This window comes from Sinohyriopsis cumingii, unplaced genomic scaffold, assembly GCF_028554795.1.
Source record: "Sinohyriopsis cumingii isolate HCF-2022 unplaced genomic scaffold, ASM2855479v2 utg001517l, whole genome shotgun sequence".
Taxonomy (NCBI): domain Eukaryota; kingdom Metazoa; phylum Mollusca; class Bivalvia; order Unionida; family Unionidae; genus Sinohyriopsis; species Sinohyriopsis cumingii.
The window spans coordinates 669,572-682,747 of NW_028316009.1; the positions used below are offsets into that span (position 1 = coordinate 669,572).

The following is a 13,176-nucleotide window of genomic DNA, read 5'->3' on the forward strand; positions in this document are numbered from 1 at the left end:
CATATATCCACCGTAAAAGAAACTGAAATTGCAAATAAAGGACTATTTGAAGACATTTCAGTTACTTTTGTAATGTTGAAACATAAGCTATAAAGTTATTCGGAATACTAAGACATCAGCAGTACCATGGCCCTGAATCGTTTTAATTTATTTTCATTACTTAGAGGCACACTTCCTACTCCAGACACAAATGTCAGTTGATAAACGTCAGTAAACGTCAAGAAATCATACTTACCTGGACCAGGGAGTACCGTGATCAGCTAGGCGGTTTCCCCAGGATGAGGCCTTTCCATTGCACTTCGGTTGGGCTGAAACCTGCGATCACCCCAAATGTGGGTGACTCGGGGTCGTTATTTATTAGTGTGGGGGTCTGCGTTCGCGCTAACCCCTGATAATTCAATTAAAAATAACCAATAATCTCAAGCTTATGACAAAATTAGTCTGGATGTCTCTGATTAGCACGTGCCAATCGATAATGTTATTATTTCTTACACTGCTCTTTCAAGGGGTGGGTACCCCGGGTGGTCTAAATAGCCCACCATTACGGATCGCGGCCATCTCACCTGTCTGCGTGTGTTTGAGTTTCGGATTTGGCCCATGTGGTTATCAGAGAAAGCTTGCCAGTATGTTATCATGGGTCGGGAGTTCTTTCCGTTCATTTTTCTTCTCCCGGGTTCTTCCTCCACCATTTATATTGCCTGCCATGCATAGCCTATCTTGTGCTGAAAAATGGCATTAAACCCTACAACAAACAACTTTCAAAGAGCCATCTCACAACGAACGTGTGAAATATCTTTGAGTAACAGCGATCCAGCATATTTGTGAGAGAAAGAAAGAAAGAAAGAGAAATAAATGGAAACATGCTTACTGGATTCGACGAAAATCAAGTTTTATTTTCACAGAACTTCTCTGCAGTAGAGAGAGAGAGAGAGAGAGAGAGAGAGAGAGAGAGAGAAACAATATCTTCAAATAACAGGAACAACTTCGTTAATACAGCAAGCTTGTTGTCCTTATCAAAAGCAGTGACAGCTTCATCATAAGTCTCATTGTAGAGATCATCTGCATCACCAGTTACTTCTGTATCAGCAGCACTTTCAACAATCCAAAGCTTCTAGACTCGGAGTACGGCGAAGCGTAGCTGGCCAATCAGTGGCACAAAGATTTCAAATTTAATAAAACAGAGGAAACAAATAGTAGTATTCCTTTGACCTGACAAGTCGATTTGCAGTGGTTCATAGCAAAAGAGGTTGATGCACTGCAACCTCAAATTTATACCTGCATTTTTCATTGATGACACCAAGCGATCTTGCCAGTGCAAACACAATCCCTTTCCCTACGTAACAGTTCGGGAAAGCATTGTGTACTAAACAGCTGGATGTGATTGACCATAGTTCTTGCTAGACGACTATTGCTATTTCACTGTCAACTTGCTGTGAAGTAACTATGGGAGGTCAATGGCTGATATCAGTTTCAAGAACAAGACAAGCCCGAAACGCGGAATTGAAAAATGTATCCATATATTTAATTAAAAAACCATAATAGCTGAAAAATACGCACCGTTGCCTCAAGTTAAGAAATTTGCCAGGGGCCAATATACGAAACTATCCCCTGCCGTCCGAGCAAACCTATATAGCATATATCCACCGTAAAAGAAACTGAAATTGCAAATAAAGGACTATTTGAAGACATTTCAGTTACTTTTGTAATGTTGAAACATAAGCTATAAAGTTATTCGGAATACTAAGACATCAGCAGTACCATGGCCCTGAATCGTTTTAATTTATTTTCATTACTTAGAGGCACACTTCCTACTCCAGACACAAATGTCAGTTGATAAACGTCAGTAAACGTCAAGAAATCATACTTACCTGGACCAGGGAGTACCGTGATCAGCTAGGCGGTTTCCCCAGGATGAGGCCTTTCCATTGCACTTCGGTTGGGCTGAAACCTGCGATCACCCCAAATGTGGGTGACTCGGGGTCGTTATTTATTAGTGTGGGGGTCTGCGTTCGCGCTAACCCCTGATAATTCAATTAAAAATAACCAATAATCTCAAGCTTATGACAAAATTAGTCTGGATGTCTCTGATTAGCACGTGCCAATCGATAATGTTATTATTTCTTACACTGCTCTTTCAAGGGGTGGGTACCCCGGGTGGTCTAAATAGCCCACCATTACGGATCGCGGCCATCTCACCTGTCTGCGTGTGTTTGAGTTTCGGATTTGGCCCATGTGGTTATCAGAGAAAGCTTGCCAGTATGTTATCATGGGTCGGGAGTTCTTTCCGTTCATTTTTCTTCTCCCGGGTTCTTCCTCCACCATTTATATTGCCTGCCATGCATAGCCTATCTTGTGCTGAAAAATGGCATTAAACCCTACAACAAACAACTTTCAAAGAGCCATCTCACAACGAACGTGTGAAATATCTTTGAGTAACAGCGATCCAGCATATTTGTGAGAGAAAGAAAGAAAGAAAGAGAAATAAATGGAAACATGCTTACTGGATTCGACGAAAATCAAGTTTTATTTTCACAGAACTTCTCTGCAGTAGAGAGAGAGAGAGAGAGAGAGAGAGAGAGAGAGAGAGAGAGAGAAACAATATCTTCAAATAACAGGAACAACTTCGTTAATACAGCAAGCTTGTTGTCCTTATCAAAAGCAGTGAAGCTTCATCATAAGTCTCATTGTAGAGATCATCTGCATCACCAGTTACTTCTGTATCAGCAGCACTTTCAACAATCCAAAGCTTCTAGACTCGGAGTACGGCGAAGCGTAGCTGGCCAATCAGTGGCACAAAGATTTCAAATTTAATAAAACAGAGGAAACAAATAGTAGTATTCCTTTGACCTGACAAGTCGATTTGCAGTGGTTCATAGCAAAAGAGGTTGATGCACTGCAACCTCAAATTTATACCTGCATTTTTCATTGATGACACCAAGCGATCTTGCCAGTGCAAACACAATCCCTTTCCCTACGTAACAGTTCGGGAAAGCATTGTGTACTAAACAGCTGGATGTGATTGACCATAGTTCTTGCTAGACGACTATTGCTATTTCACTGTCAACTTGCTGTGAAGTAACTATGGGAGGTCAATGGCTGATATCAGTTTCAAGAACAAGACAAGCCCGAAACGCGGAATTGAAAAATGTATCCATATATTTAATTAAAAAACCATAATAGCTGAAAAATACGCACCGTTGCCTCAAGTTAAGAAATTTGCCAGGGGCCAATATACGAAACTATCCCCTGCCGTCCGAGCAAACCTATATAGCATATATCCACCGTAAAAGAAACTGAAATTGCAAATAAAGGACTATTTGAAGACATTTCAGTTACTTTTGCAATGTTGAAACATAAGCTATAAAGTTATTCGGAATACTAAGACATCAGCAGTACCATGGCCCTGAATCGTTTTAATTTATTTTCATTACTTAGAGGCACACTTCCTACTCCAGACACAAATGTCAGTTGATAAACGTCAGTAAACGTCAAGAAATCATACTTACCTGGACCAGGGAGTACCGTGATCAGCTAGGCGGTTTCCCCAGGATGAGGCCTTTCCATTGCACTTCGGTTGGGCTGAAACCTGCGATCACCCCAAATGTGGGTGACTCGGGGTCGTTATTTATTAGTGTGGGGGTCTGCGTTCGCGCTAACCCCTGATAATTCAATTAAAAATAACCAATAATCTCAAGCTTATGACAAAATTAGTCTGGATGTCTCTGATTAGCACGTGCCAATCGATAATGTTATTATTTCTTACACTGCTCTTTCAAGGGGTGGGTACCCCGGGTGGTCTAAATAGCCCACCATTACGGATCGCGGCCATCTCACCTGTCTGCGTGTGTTTGAGTTTCGGATTTGGCCCATGTGGTTATCAGAGAAAGCTTGCCAGTATGTTATCATGGGTCGGGAGTTCTTTCCGTTCATTTTTCTTCTCCCGGGTTCTTCCTCCACCATTTATATTGCCTGCCATGCATAGCCTATCTTGTGCTGAAAAATGGCATTAAACCCTACAACAAACAACTTTCAAAGAGCCATCTCACAACGAACGTGTGAAATATCTTTGAGTAACAGCGATCCAGCATATTTGTGAGAGAAAGAAAGAAAGAAAGAGAAATAAATGGAAACATGCTTACTGGATTCGACGAAAATCAAGTTTTATTTTCACAGAACTTCTCTGCAGTAGAGAGAGAGAGAGAGAGAGAGAGAGAGAGAGAAACAATATCTTCAAATAACAGGAACAACTTCGTTAATACAGCAAGCTTGTTGTCCTTATCAAAAGCAGTGACAGCTTCATCATAAGTCTCATTGTAGAGATCATCTGCATCACCAGTTACTTCTGTATCAGCAGCACTTTCAACAATCCAAAGCTTCTAGACTCGGAGTACGGCGAAGCGTAGCTGGCCAATCAGTGGCACAAAGATTTCAAATTTAATAAAACAGAGGAAACAAATAGTAGTATTCCTTTGACCTGACAAGTCGATTTGCAGTGGTTCATAGCAAAAGAGGTTGATGCACTGCAACCTCAAATTTATACCTGCATTTTTCATTTATGACACCAAGCGATCTTGCCAGTGCAAACACAATCCCTTTCCCTACGTAACAGTTCGGGAAAGCATTGTGTACTAAACAGCTGGATGTGATTGACCATAGTTCTTGCTAGATGACTATTGCTATTTCGCTGTCAACTTGCTGTGAAGTAACTATGGGAGGTCAATGGCTGATATCAGTTTCAAGAACAAGACAAGCCCGAAACGCGGAATTGAAAAATGTATCCATATATTTAATTAAAAAACCATAATAGCTGAAAAATACGCACCGTTGCCTCAAGTTAAGAAATTTGCCAGGGGCCAATATACGAAACTATCCCCTGCCGTCCGAGCAAACCTATATAGCATATATCCACCGTAAAAGAAACTGAAATTGCAAATAAAGGACTATTTGAAGACATTTCAGTTACTTTTGTAATGTTGAAACATAAGCTATAAAGTTATTCGGAATACTAAGACATCAGCAGTACCATGGCCCTGAATCGTTTTAATTTATTTTCATTACTTAGAGGCACACTTCCTACTCCAGACACAAATGTCAGTTGATAAACGTCAGTAAACGTCAAGAAATCATACTTACCTGGACCAGGGAGTACCGTGATCAGCTAGGCGGTTTCCCCAGGATGAGGCCTTTCCATTGCACTTCGGTTGGGCTGAAACCTGCGATCACCCCAAATGTGGGTGACTCGGGGTCGTTATTTATTAGTGTGGGGGTCTGCGTTCGCGCTAACCCCTGATAATTCAATTAAAAATAACCAATAATCTCAAGCTTATGACAAAATTAGTCTGGATGTCTCTGATTAGCACGTGCCAATCGATAATGTTATTATTTCTTACACTGCTCTTTCAAGGGGTGGGTACCCCGGGTGGTCTAAATAGCCCACCATTACGGATCGCGGCCATCTCACCTGTCTGCGTGTGTTTGAGTTTCGGATTTGGCCCATGTGGTTATCAGAGAAAGCTTGCCAGTATGTTATCATGGGTCGGGAGTTCTTTCCGTTCATTTTTCTTCTCCCGGGTTCTTCCTCCACCATTTATATTGCCTGCCATGCATAGCCTATCTTGTGCTGAAAAATGGCATTAAACCCTACAACAAACAACTTTCAAAGAGCCATCTCACAACGAACGTGTGAAATATCTTTGAGTAACAGCGATCCAGCATATTTGTGAGAGAAAGAAAGAAAGAAAGAGAAATAAATGGAAACATGCTTACTGGATTCGACGAAAATCAAGTTTTATTTTCACAGAACTTCTCTGCAGTAGAGAGAGAGAGAGAGAGAGAGAGAGAGAGAGAGAGAGAAACAATATCTTCAAATAACAGGAACAACTTCGTTAATACAGCAAGCTTGTTGTCCTTATCAAAAGCAGTGACAGCTTCATCATAAGTCTCATTGTAGAGATCATCTGCATCACCAGTTACTTCTGTATCAGCAGCACTTTCAACAATCCAAAGCTTCTAGACTCGGAGTACGGCGAAGCGTAGCTGGCCAATCAGTGGCACAAAGATTTCAAATTTAATAAAACAGAGGAAACAAATAGTAGTATTCCTTTGACCTGACAAGTCGATTTGCAGTGGTTCATAGCAAAAGAGGTTGATGCACTGCAACCTCAAATTTATACCTGCATTTTTCATTGATGACACCAAGCGATCTTGCCAGTGCAAACACAATCCCTTTCCCTACGTAACAGTTCGGGAAAGCATTGTGTACTAAACAGCTGGATGTGATTGACCATAGTTCTTGCTAGACGACTATTGCTATTTCACTGTCAACTTGCTGTGAAGTAACTATGGGAGGTCAATGGCTGATATCAGTTTCAAGAACAAGACAAGCCCGAAACGCGGAATTGAAAAATGTATCCATATATTTAATTAAAAAACCATAATAGCTGAAAAATACGCACCGTTGCCTCAAGTTAAGAAATTTGCCAGGGGCCAATATACGAAACTATCCCCTGCCGTCCGAGCAAACCTATATAGCATATATCCACCGTAAAAGAAACTGACATTGCAAATAAAGGACTATTTGAAGACATTTCAGTTACTTTTGTAATGTTGAAACATAAGCTATAAAGTTATTCGGAATACTAAGACATCAGCAGTACCATGGCCCTGAATCGTTTTAATTTATTTTCATTACTTAGAGGCACACTTCCTACTCCAGACACAAATGTCAGTTGATAAACGTCAGTAAACGTCAAGAAATCATACTTACCTGGACCAGGGAGTACCGTGATCAGCTAGGCGGTTTCCCCAGGATGAGGCCTTTCCATTGCACTTCGGTTGGGCTGAAACCTGCGATCACCCCAAATGTGGGTGACTCGGGGTCGTTATTTATTAGTGTGGGGGTCTGCGTTCGCGCTAACCCCTGATAATTCAATTAAAAATAACCAATAATCTCAAGCTTATGACAAAATTAGTCTGGATGTCTCTGATTAGCACGTGCCAATCGATAATGTTATTATTTCTTACACTGCTCTTTCAAGGGGTGGGTACCCCGGGTGGTCTAAATAGCCCACCATTACGGATCGCGGCCATCTCACCTGTCTGCGTGTGTTTGAGTTTCGGATTTGGCCCATGTGGTTATCAGAGAAAGCTTGCCAGTATGTTATCATGGGTCGGGAGTTCTTTCCGTTCATTTTTCTTCTCCCGGGTTCTTCCTCCACCATTTATATTGCCTGCCATGCATAGCCTATCTTGTGCTGAAAAATGGCATTAAACCCTACAACAAACAACTTTCAAAGAGCCATCTCACAACGAACGTGTGAAATATCTTTGAGTAACAGCGATCCAGCATATTTGTGAGAGAAAGAAAGAAAGAAAGAGAAATAAATGGAAACATGCTTACTGGATTCGACGAAAATCAAGTTTTATTTTCACAGAACTTCTCTGCAGTAGAGAGAGAGAGAGAGAGAGAGAGAGAGAGAGAAACAATATCTTCAAATAACAGGAACAACTTCGTTAATACAGCAAGCTTGTTGTCCTTATCAAAAGCAGTGAAGCTTCATCATAAGTCTCATTGTAGAGATCATCTGCATCACCAGTTACTTCTGTATCAGCAGCACTTTCAACAATCCAAAGCTTCTAGACTCTTAGTACGGCGAAGCGTAGCTGGCCAATCAGTGGCACAAAGATTTCAAATTTAATAAAACAGAGGAAACAAAAAGTAGTATTCCTTTGACCTGACAAGTCGATTTGCAGTGGTTCATAGCAAAAGAGGTTGATGCACTGCAACCTCAAATTTATACCTGCATTTTTCATTTATGACACCAAGCGATCTTGCCAGTGCAAACACAATCCCTTTCCTTACGTAACAGTTCGGGAAAGCATTGTGTACTAAACAGCTGGATGTGATTGACCATAGTTCTTGCTAGACGACTATTGCTATTTCACTGTCAACTTGCTGTGAAGTAACTATGGGAGGTCAATGGCTGATATCAGTTTCAAGAACAAGACAAGCCCGAAACGCGGAATTGAAAAATGTATCCATATATTTAATTAAAAAACCATAATAGCTGAAAAATACGCACCGTTGCCTCAAGTTAAGAAATTTGCCAGGGGCCAATATACGAAACTATCCCCTGCCGTCCGAGCAAACCTATATAGCATATATCCACCGTAAAAGAAACTGACATTGCAAATAAAGGACTATTTGAAGACATTTCAGTTACTTTTGTAATGTTGAAACATAAACTATAAAGTTATTCGGAATACTAAGACATCAGCAGTACCATGGCCCTGAATCGTTTTAATTTATTTTCATTACTTAGAGGCACACTTCCTACTCCAGACACAAATGTCAGTTGATAAACGTCAGTAAACGTCAAGAAATCATACTTACCTGGACCAGGGAGTACCGTGATCAGCTAGGCGGTTTCCCCAGGATGAGGCCTTTCCATTGCACTTCGGTTGGGCTGAAACCTGCGATCACCCCAAATGTGGGTGACTCGGGGTCGTTATTTATTAGTGTGGGGGTCTGCGTTCGCGCTAACCCCTGATAATTCAATTAAAAATAACCAATAATCTCAAGCTTATGACAAAATTAGTCTGGATGTCTCTGATTAGCACGTGCCAATCGATAATGTTATTATTTCTTACACTGCTCTTTCAAGGGGTGGGTACCCCGGGTGGTCTAAATAGCCCACCATTACGGATCGCGGCCATCTCACCTGTCTGCGTGTGTTTGAGTTTCGGATTTGGCCCATGTGGTTATCAGAGAAAGCTTGCCAGTATGTTATCATGGGTCGGGAGTTCTTTCCGTTCATTTTTCTTCTCCCGGGTTCTTCCTCCACCATTTATATTGCCTGCCATGCATAGCCTATCTTGTGCTGAAAAATGGCATTAAACCCTACAACAAACAACTTTCAAAGAGCCATCTCACAACGAACGTGTGAAATATCTTTGAGTAACAGCGATCCAGCATATTTGTGAGAGAAAGAAAGAAAGAAAGAGAAATAAATGGAAACATGCTTACTGGATTCGACGAAAATCAAGTTTTATTTTCACAGAACTTCTCTGCAGTAGAGAGAGAGAGAGAGAGAGAGAGAGAGAAACAATATCTTCAAATAACAGGAACAACTTCGTTAATACAGCAAGCTTGTTGTCCTTATCAAAAGCAGTGAAGCTTCATCATAAGTCTCATTGTAGAGATCATCTGCATCACCAGTTACTTCTGTATCAGCAGCACTTTCAACAATCCAAAGCTTCTAGACTCTTAGTACGGCGAAGCGTAGCTGGCCAATCAGTGGCACAAAGATTTCAAATTTAATAAAACAGAGGAAACAAAAAGTAGTATTCCTTTGACCTGACAAGTCGATTTGCAGTGGTTCATAGCAAAAGAGGTTGATGCACTGCAACCTCAAATTTATACCTGCATTTTTCATTTATGACACCAAGCGATCTTGCCAGTGCAAACACAATCCCTTTCCCTACGTAACAGTTCGGGAAAGCATTGTGTACTAAACAGCTGGATGTGATTGACCATAGTTCTTGCTAGACGACTATTGCTATTTCACTGTCAACTTGCTGTGAAGTAACTATGGGAGGTCAATGGCTGATATCAGTTTCAAGAACAAGACAAGCCCGAAACGCGGAATTGAAAAATGTATCCATATATTTAATTAAAAAACCATAATAGCTGAAAAATACGCACCGTTGCCTCAAGTTAAGAAATTTGCCAGGGGCCAATATACGAAACTATCCCCTGCCGTCCGAGCAAACCTATATAGCATATATCCACCGTAAAAGAAACTGAAATTGCAAATAAAGGACTATTTGAAGACATTTCAGTTACTTTTGTAATGTTGAAACATAAGCTATAAAGTTATTCGGAATACTAAGACATCAGCAGTACCATGGCCCTGAATCGTTTTAATTTATTTTCATTACTTAGAGGCACACTTCCTACTCCAGACACAAATGTCAGTTGATAAACGTCAGTAAACGTCAAGAAATCATACTTACCTGGACCAGGGAGTACCGTGATCAGCTAGGCGGTTTCCCCAGGATATCCGGCCAAGACAAAGTAGATCAAAGAATTCTTTTGAAGTGAAAGTTCAAAGTTTACCGCTTTGGAATATGTATCGCCGTGTTGAAATCAACATCTCAAGGTATGTGAATTCGGATGTGTATCTTCGTACACTACGAGTGGAAGGACGAATTTCTCGGGAGGAAGCGCTTCGCAAACTTGAAGCTGCGGGTGTTACTATTTCTGACATCGAAGGTTTATATAGAGAAGGGGAAAATGCCCCATGGAATGCTGTGCTCAAGTCCCAAGAGAAGGCAAAAGGCGTGACCGGTGACGGCATTAAATATATTGCTAACCTAATAATTGACCTCAGAATACACTGGCTGCCCCTGTTTGTCAATGATATTGTTATCAAGGAAGTTCTAAAGGATTATGGGGAGATCCTTGACATAACCAGAGACAAGACAATTATAAACAAGGACACAATGATTGAAAACGGTACAAGGATAGTGAAACTCCGGACCACAGAATTCGATTGCAGGAATATTCCCCACATCGTGTCGCTTGGCATGTGTGGTATGCTAATAACAATGAAGGGCCGCCCCCCACTTTGCCTGAGATGTCGTCAGTCGGGGCACCTCCGAAAAGACTGCCCAGAGAAAGGTGCTAGCTATGCTTCAGCAGTGAATAATAAAGGACACGTTGCCCAACAACCACCTGCACCAAGCACATCAACCCAAGCAACGACACACGAACCTTTAACACCAGCAGCCCCTGCGTCGACAAACAGCAAACCAATTGATCACCCCACCACCACCACCCCCTTGGACGCCTCCCACGGGGCGGAAGAGGAAGTAGCGACCCAAACACAAGAGAAAGCAACAGTACCGGATGACAATGATGAAGATGACTCGAATCAACCCAGACCACAAGAAAAAAGAGAATTGTTTGACCTAGAATCGTGCACGTGGCAGGTAGTCACGTCCAAAAGATCAAAAAAGTCTCGTCTTGAGGAGGATTCAAGTATGGATGTGCAAAATTCTTAATTTGGATTACACTACTGTAACTATGTAATAAAGAAATCGGAACGCTCACGGACAATGAATATAATCAAATGGACCGGGCATATACAAGGACAGTAAAATGGACAATGAATAAGCATAACGGACTAAATATTTCAGGACTTTCCCTGGTTATACGTTCTATTACAGGTTTGTTCTTTTACTTAATCATAATTTTTCATTCTCTTCAAATGTACAATATCCTTCATATCATCCTTATCTATTTCATAGCACATACAACATTTGTAGATTTTTATCTATTTTCTTCAACCATATTTTATCCCTTAATTACATATCCTCCCTTATTATGTTATCGTTCAGCAAGTCATTTCTGGTTTCCAATAGTATTACCTTATACAACGGACTCTACCCGTCTCGAGTTCAGATTGATTCACTTGATACACCTAGAGTCCCACATACATTAACGATTCTTAACCTATTCTGGACATGCCATACCAATAACAAGCAACCCATGAGTAAAATTAATATCCTTACATTAAATGTCAATGGCCTTCGAACCAACACGGATCAAAAACTATACGAGATTAGAAACTTGGTATCTTCGCATCACATCGACCTTGTATTCCTACAAGAAACCCACGTGGAGAAAAGAACCCTTACTTCAAAAATTCAAGATAAATTGCAATGTTATTATGCCATATGGAGTTTTGGCTCGAATCTTTCATCTGGAGTTGCTATCATTAATTTTAATCCTAACATACGTTTTTTAAAATATGAAACGGATTTTGACGGTAGAATAATATGTGCTGACTTTCAATTTAATGATATACCATATCGTGCCATAAATATATATGCCCCCATCCCTGATTCGGAGAAAAGTGAATTTTTTACTTCATTGTTCACATATTTAACGGGACAACATAATCTCATTCTTGCTGGAGATTTCAATTGTGTCACTAACTCCAACCTTGACCGAGTAGGTAATGTAACCAATTACAGCGATAAGTCCGTCCAAACATTGAAATCGCTTATATCCAACTTTAAACTAATTGACACATTTCGCAAACTGAACCACTCAGCAAAATTGTACACATGGTATCGAAACACACTAGACCCCTCATTACCACTGTTAGCAAGCAGACTTGATCGACTATATGTTTCTAAAAACATAGCAAATTTCATTATTAATTCGACAATCGTTAACTTCGCTCAGTCCGACCACGATGCAGTAACTTTAAGTATAGCATGTAACTCATCAATATCATATGGTACCGGTTACTGGAAATGCAATAACTCGCACTTAAACCATAACACATTAAAAACTCTCATTACGGACCTAATTAAGAGAGAACTAAGATATCATAACATCACACTAGAATATTGGGATGAGCTAAAACTCAAACTTAAAGAAGAAATCATTCGATATTCCAAACAACTTTCGAAAATTAAAAACTCTGCAATTAAATCATTGAAGAAAGACTACCAATATCTAAGACAGAAATATGATTTAACCAATAATGAAGAACTTCTCTTTCAAATACAAGAACTCCGAATGTCTATCAAGGAATTACAAAATGAAAAATATATAGGATCAGTCATTAGGAGCAAAGCGAAAATTTTAGATAATAACGAAAGACCGAGCCAATTCTTTTTTCAATTAGAAAATAAAAAGGGTTCCCAGAAAACTATCACTGAAATTGAGTATAATAATGTGACTCATAACTCAAGTGTTGATATCTTAAACTGTTTTAAAAAGTTTTATTCAAATCTTTTTACCACAGAATTGATTGATGAAGAATTATTTAAAGAATTTCTAACTGGGTTACCTCAGTTAAACGCTGAAGATAACCAATTCCTTACCGGACCAATTACTAAAGTAGAAATTTGGAAATCTTTAAATATGATGGAGCCAAATAAATCACCTGGACCCGACGGTCTCACAAAAGAGTTTTATGTCACGTTTTTTGAATGTTTAGGCGACACATTAGTCCGTTTATATAATTTGATCTTTGAATCAAACACTTTGTCTGATTCACAAAAACTATCTTATATTACGTTATTATGTAAGGATCCTGAAAATTCAAATAATATGAAAAATTGGAGACCTATCTCCCTATTAAATTTAGACTATAAAAT

At 40.0% G+C, this 13,176-nt stretch overlaps 6 non-coding genes across 6 annotated transcripts; all 6 read left to right on the plus strand.

Annotated features, from left to right (window-relative positions):
• The first annotated feature begins 227 nt into the window (after positions 1-227).
• Positions 228-391, plus strand: LOC149772244 (U1 spliceosomal RNA). Its single transcript, XR_016417796.1, has one exon. It is a non-coding gene; the product is annotated as a U1 spliceosomal RNA (small nuclear RNA).
• Positions 392-1,860: 1,469 nt separating this feature from the next.
• Positions 1,861-2,024, plus strand: LOC149772245 (U1 spliceosomal RNA). Its single transcript, XR_016417797.1, has one exon. It is a non-coding gene; the product is annotated as a U1 spliceosomal RNA (small nuclear RNA).
• Positions 2,025-3,498: 1,474 nt separating this feature from the next.
• On the plus strand, positions 3,499-3,662 carry LOC149772246 (U1 spliceosomal RNA). Its single transcript, XR_016417798.1, has one exon. It is a non-coding gene; the product is annotated as a U1 spliceosomal RNA (small nuclear RNA).
• Positions 3,663-5,125: 1,463 nt separating this feature from the next.
• LOC149772247 (U1 spliceosomal RNA) lies at positions 5,126-5,289 on the plus strand. Its single transcript, XR_016417799.1, has one exon. It is a non-coding gene; the product is annotated as a U1 spliceosomal RNA (small nuclear RNA).
• Positions 5,290-6,758: 1,469 nt separating this feature from the next.
• LOC149772248 (U1 spliceosomal RNA) lies at positions 6,759-6,922 on the plus strand. Its single transcript, XR_016417800.1, has one exon. It is a non-coding gene; the product is annotated as a U1 spliceosomal RNA (small nuclear RNA).
• A 1,462-nt stretch (positions 6,923-8,384) lies between these two features.
• LOC149772249 (U1 spliceosomal RNA) lies at positions 8,385-8,548 on the plus strand. Its single transcript, XR_016417801.1, has one exon. It is a non-coding gene; the product is annotated as a U1 spliceosomal RNA (small nuclear RNA).
• The last annotated feature ends 4,628 nt before the right edge of the window (positions 8,549-13,176 follow it).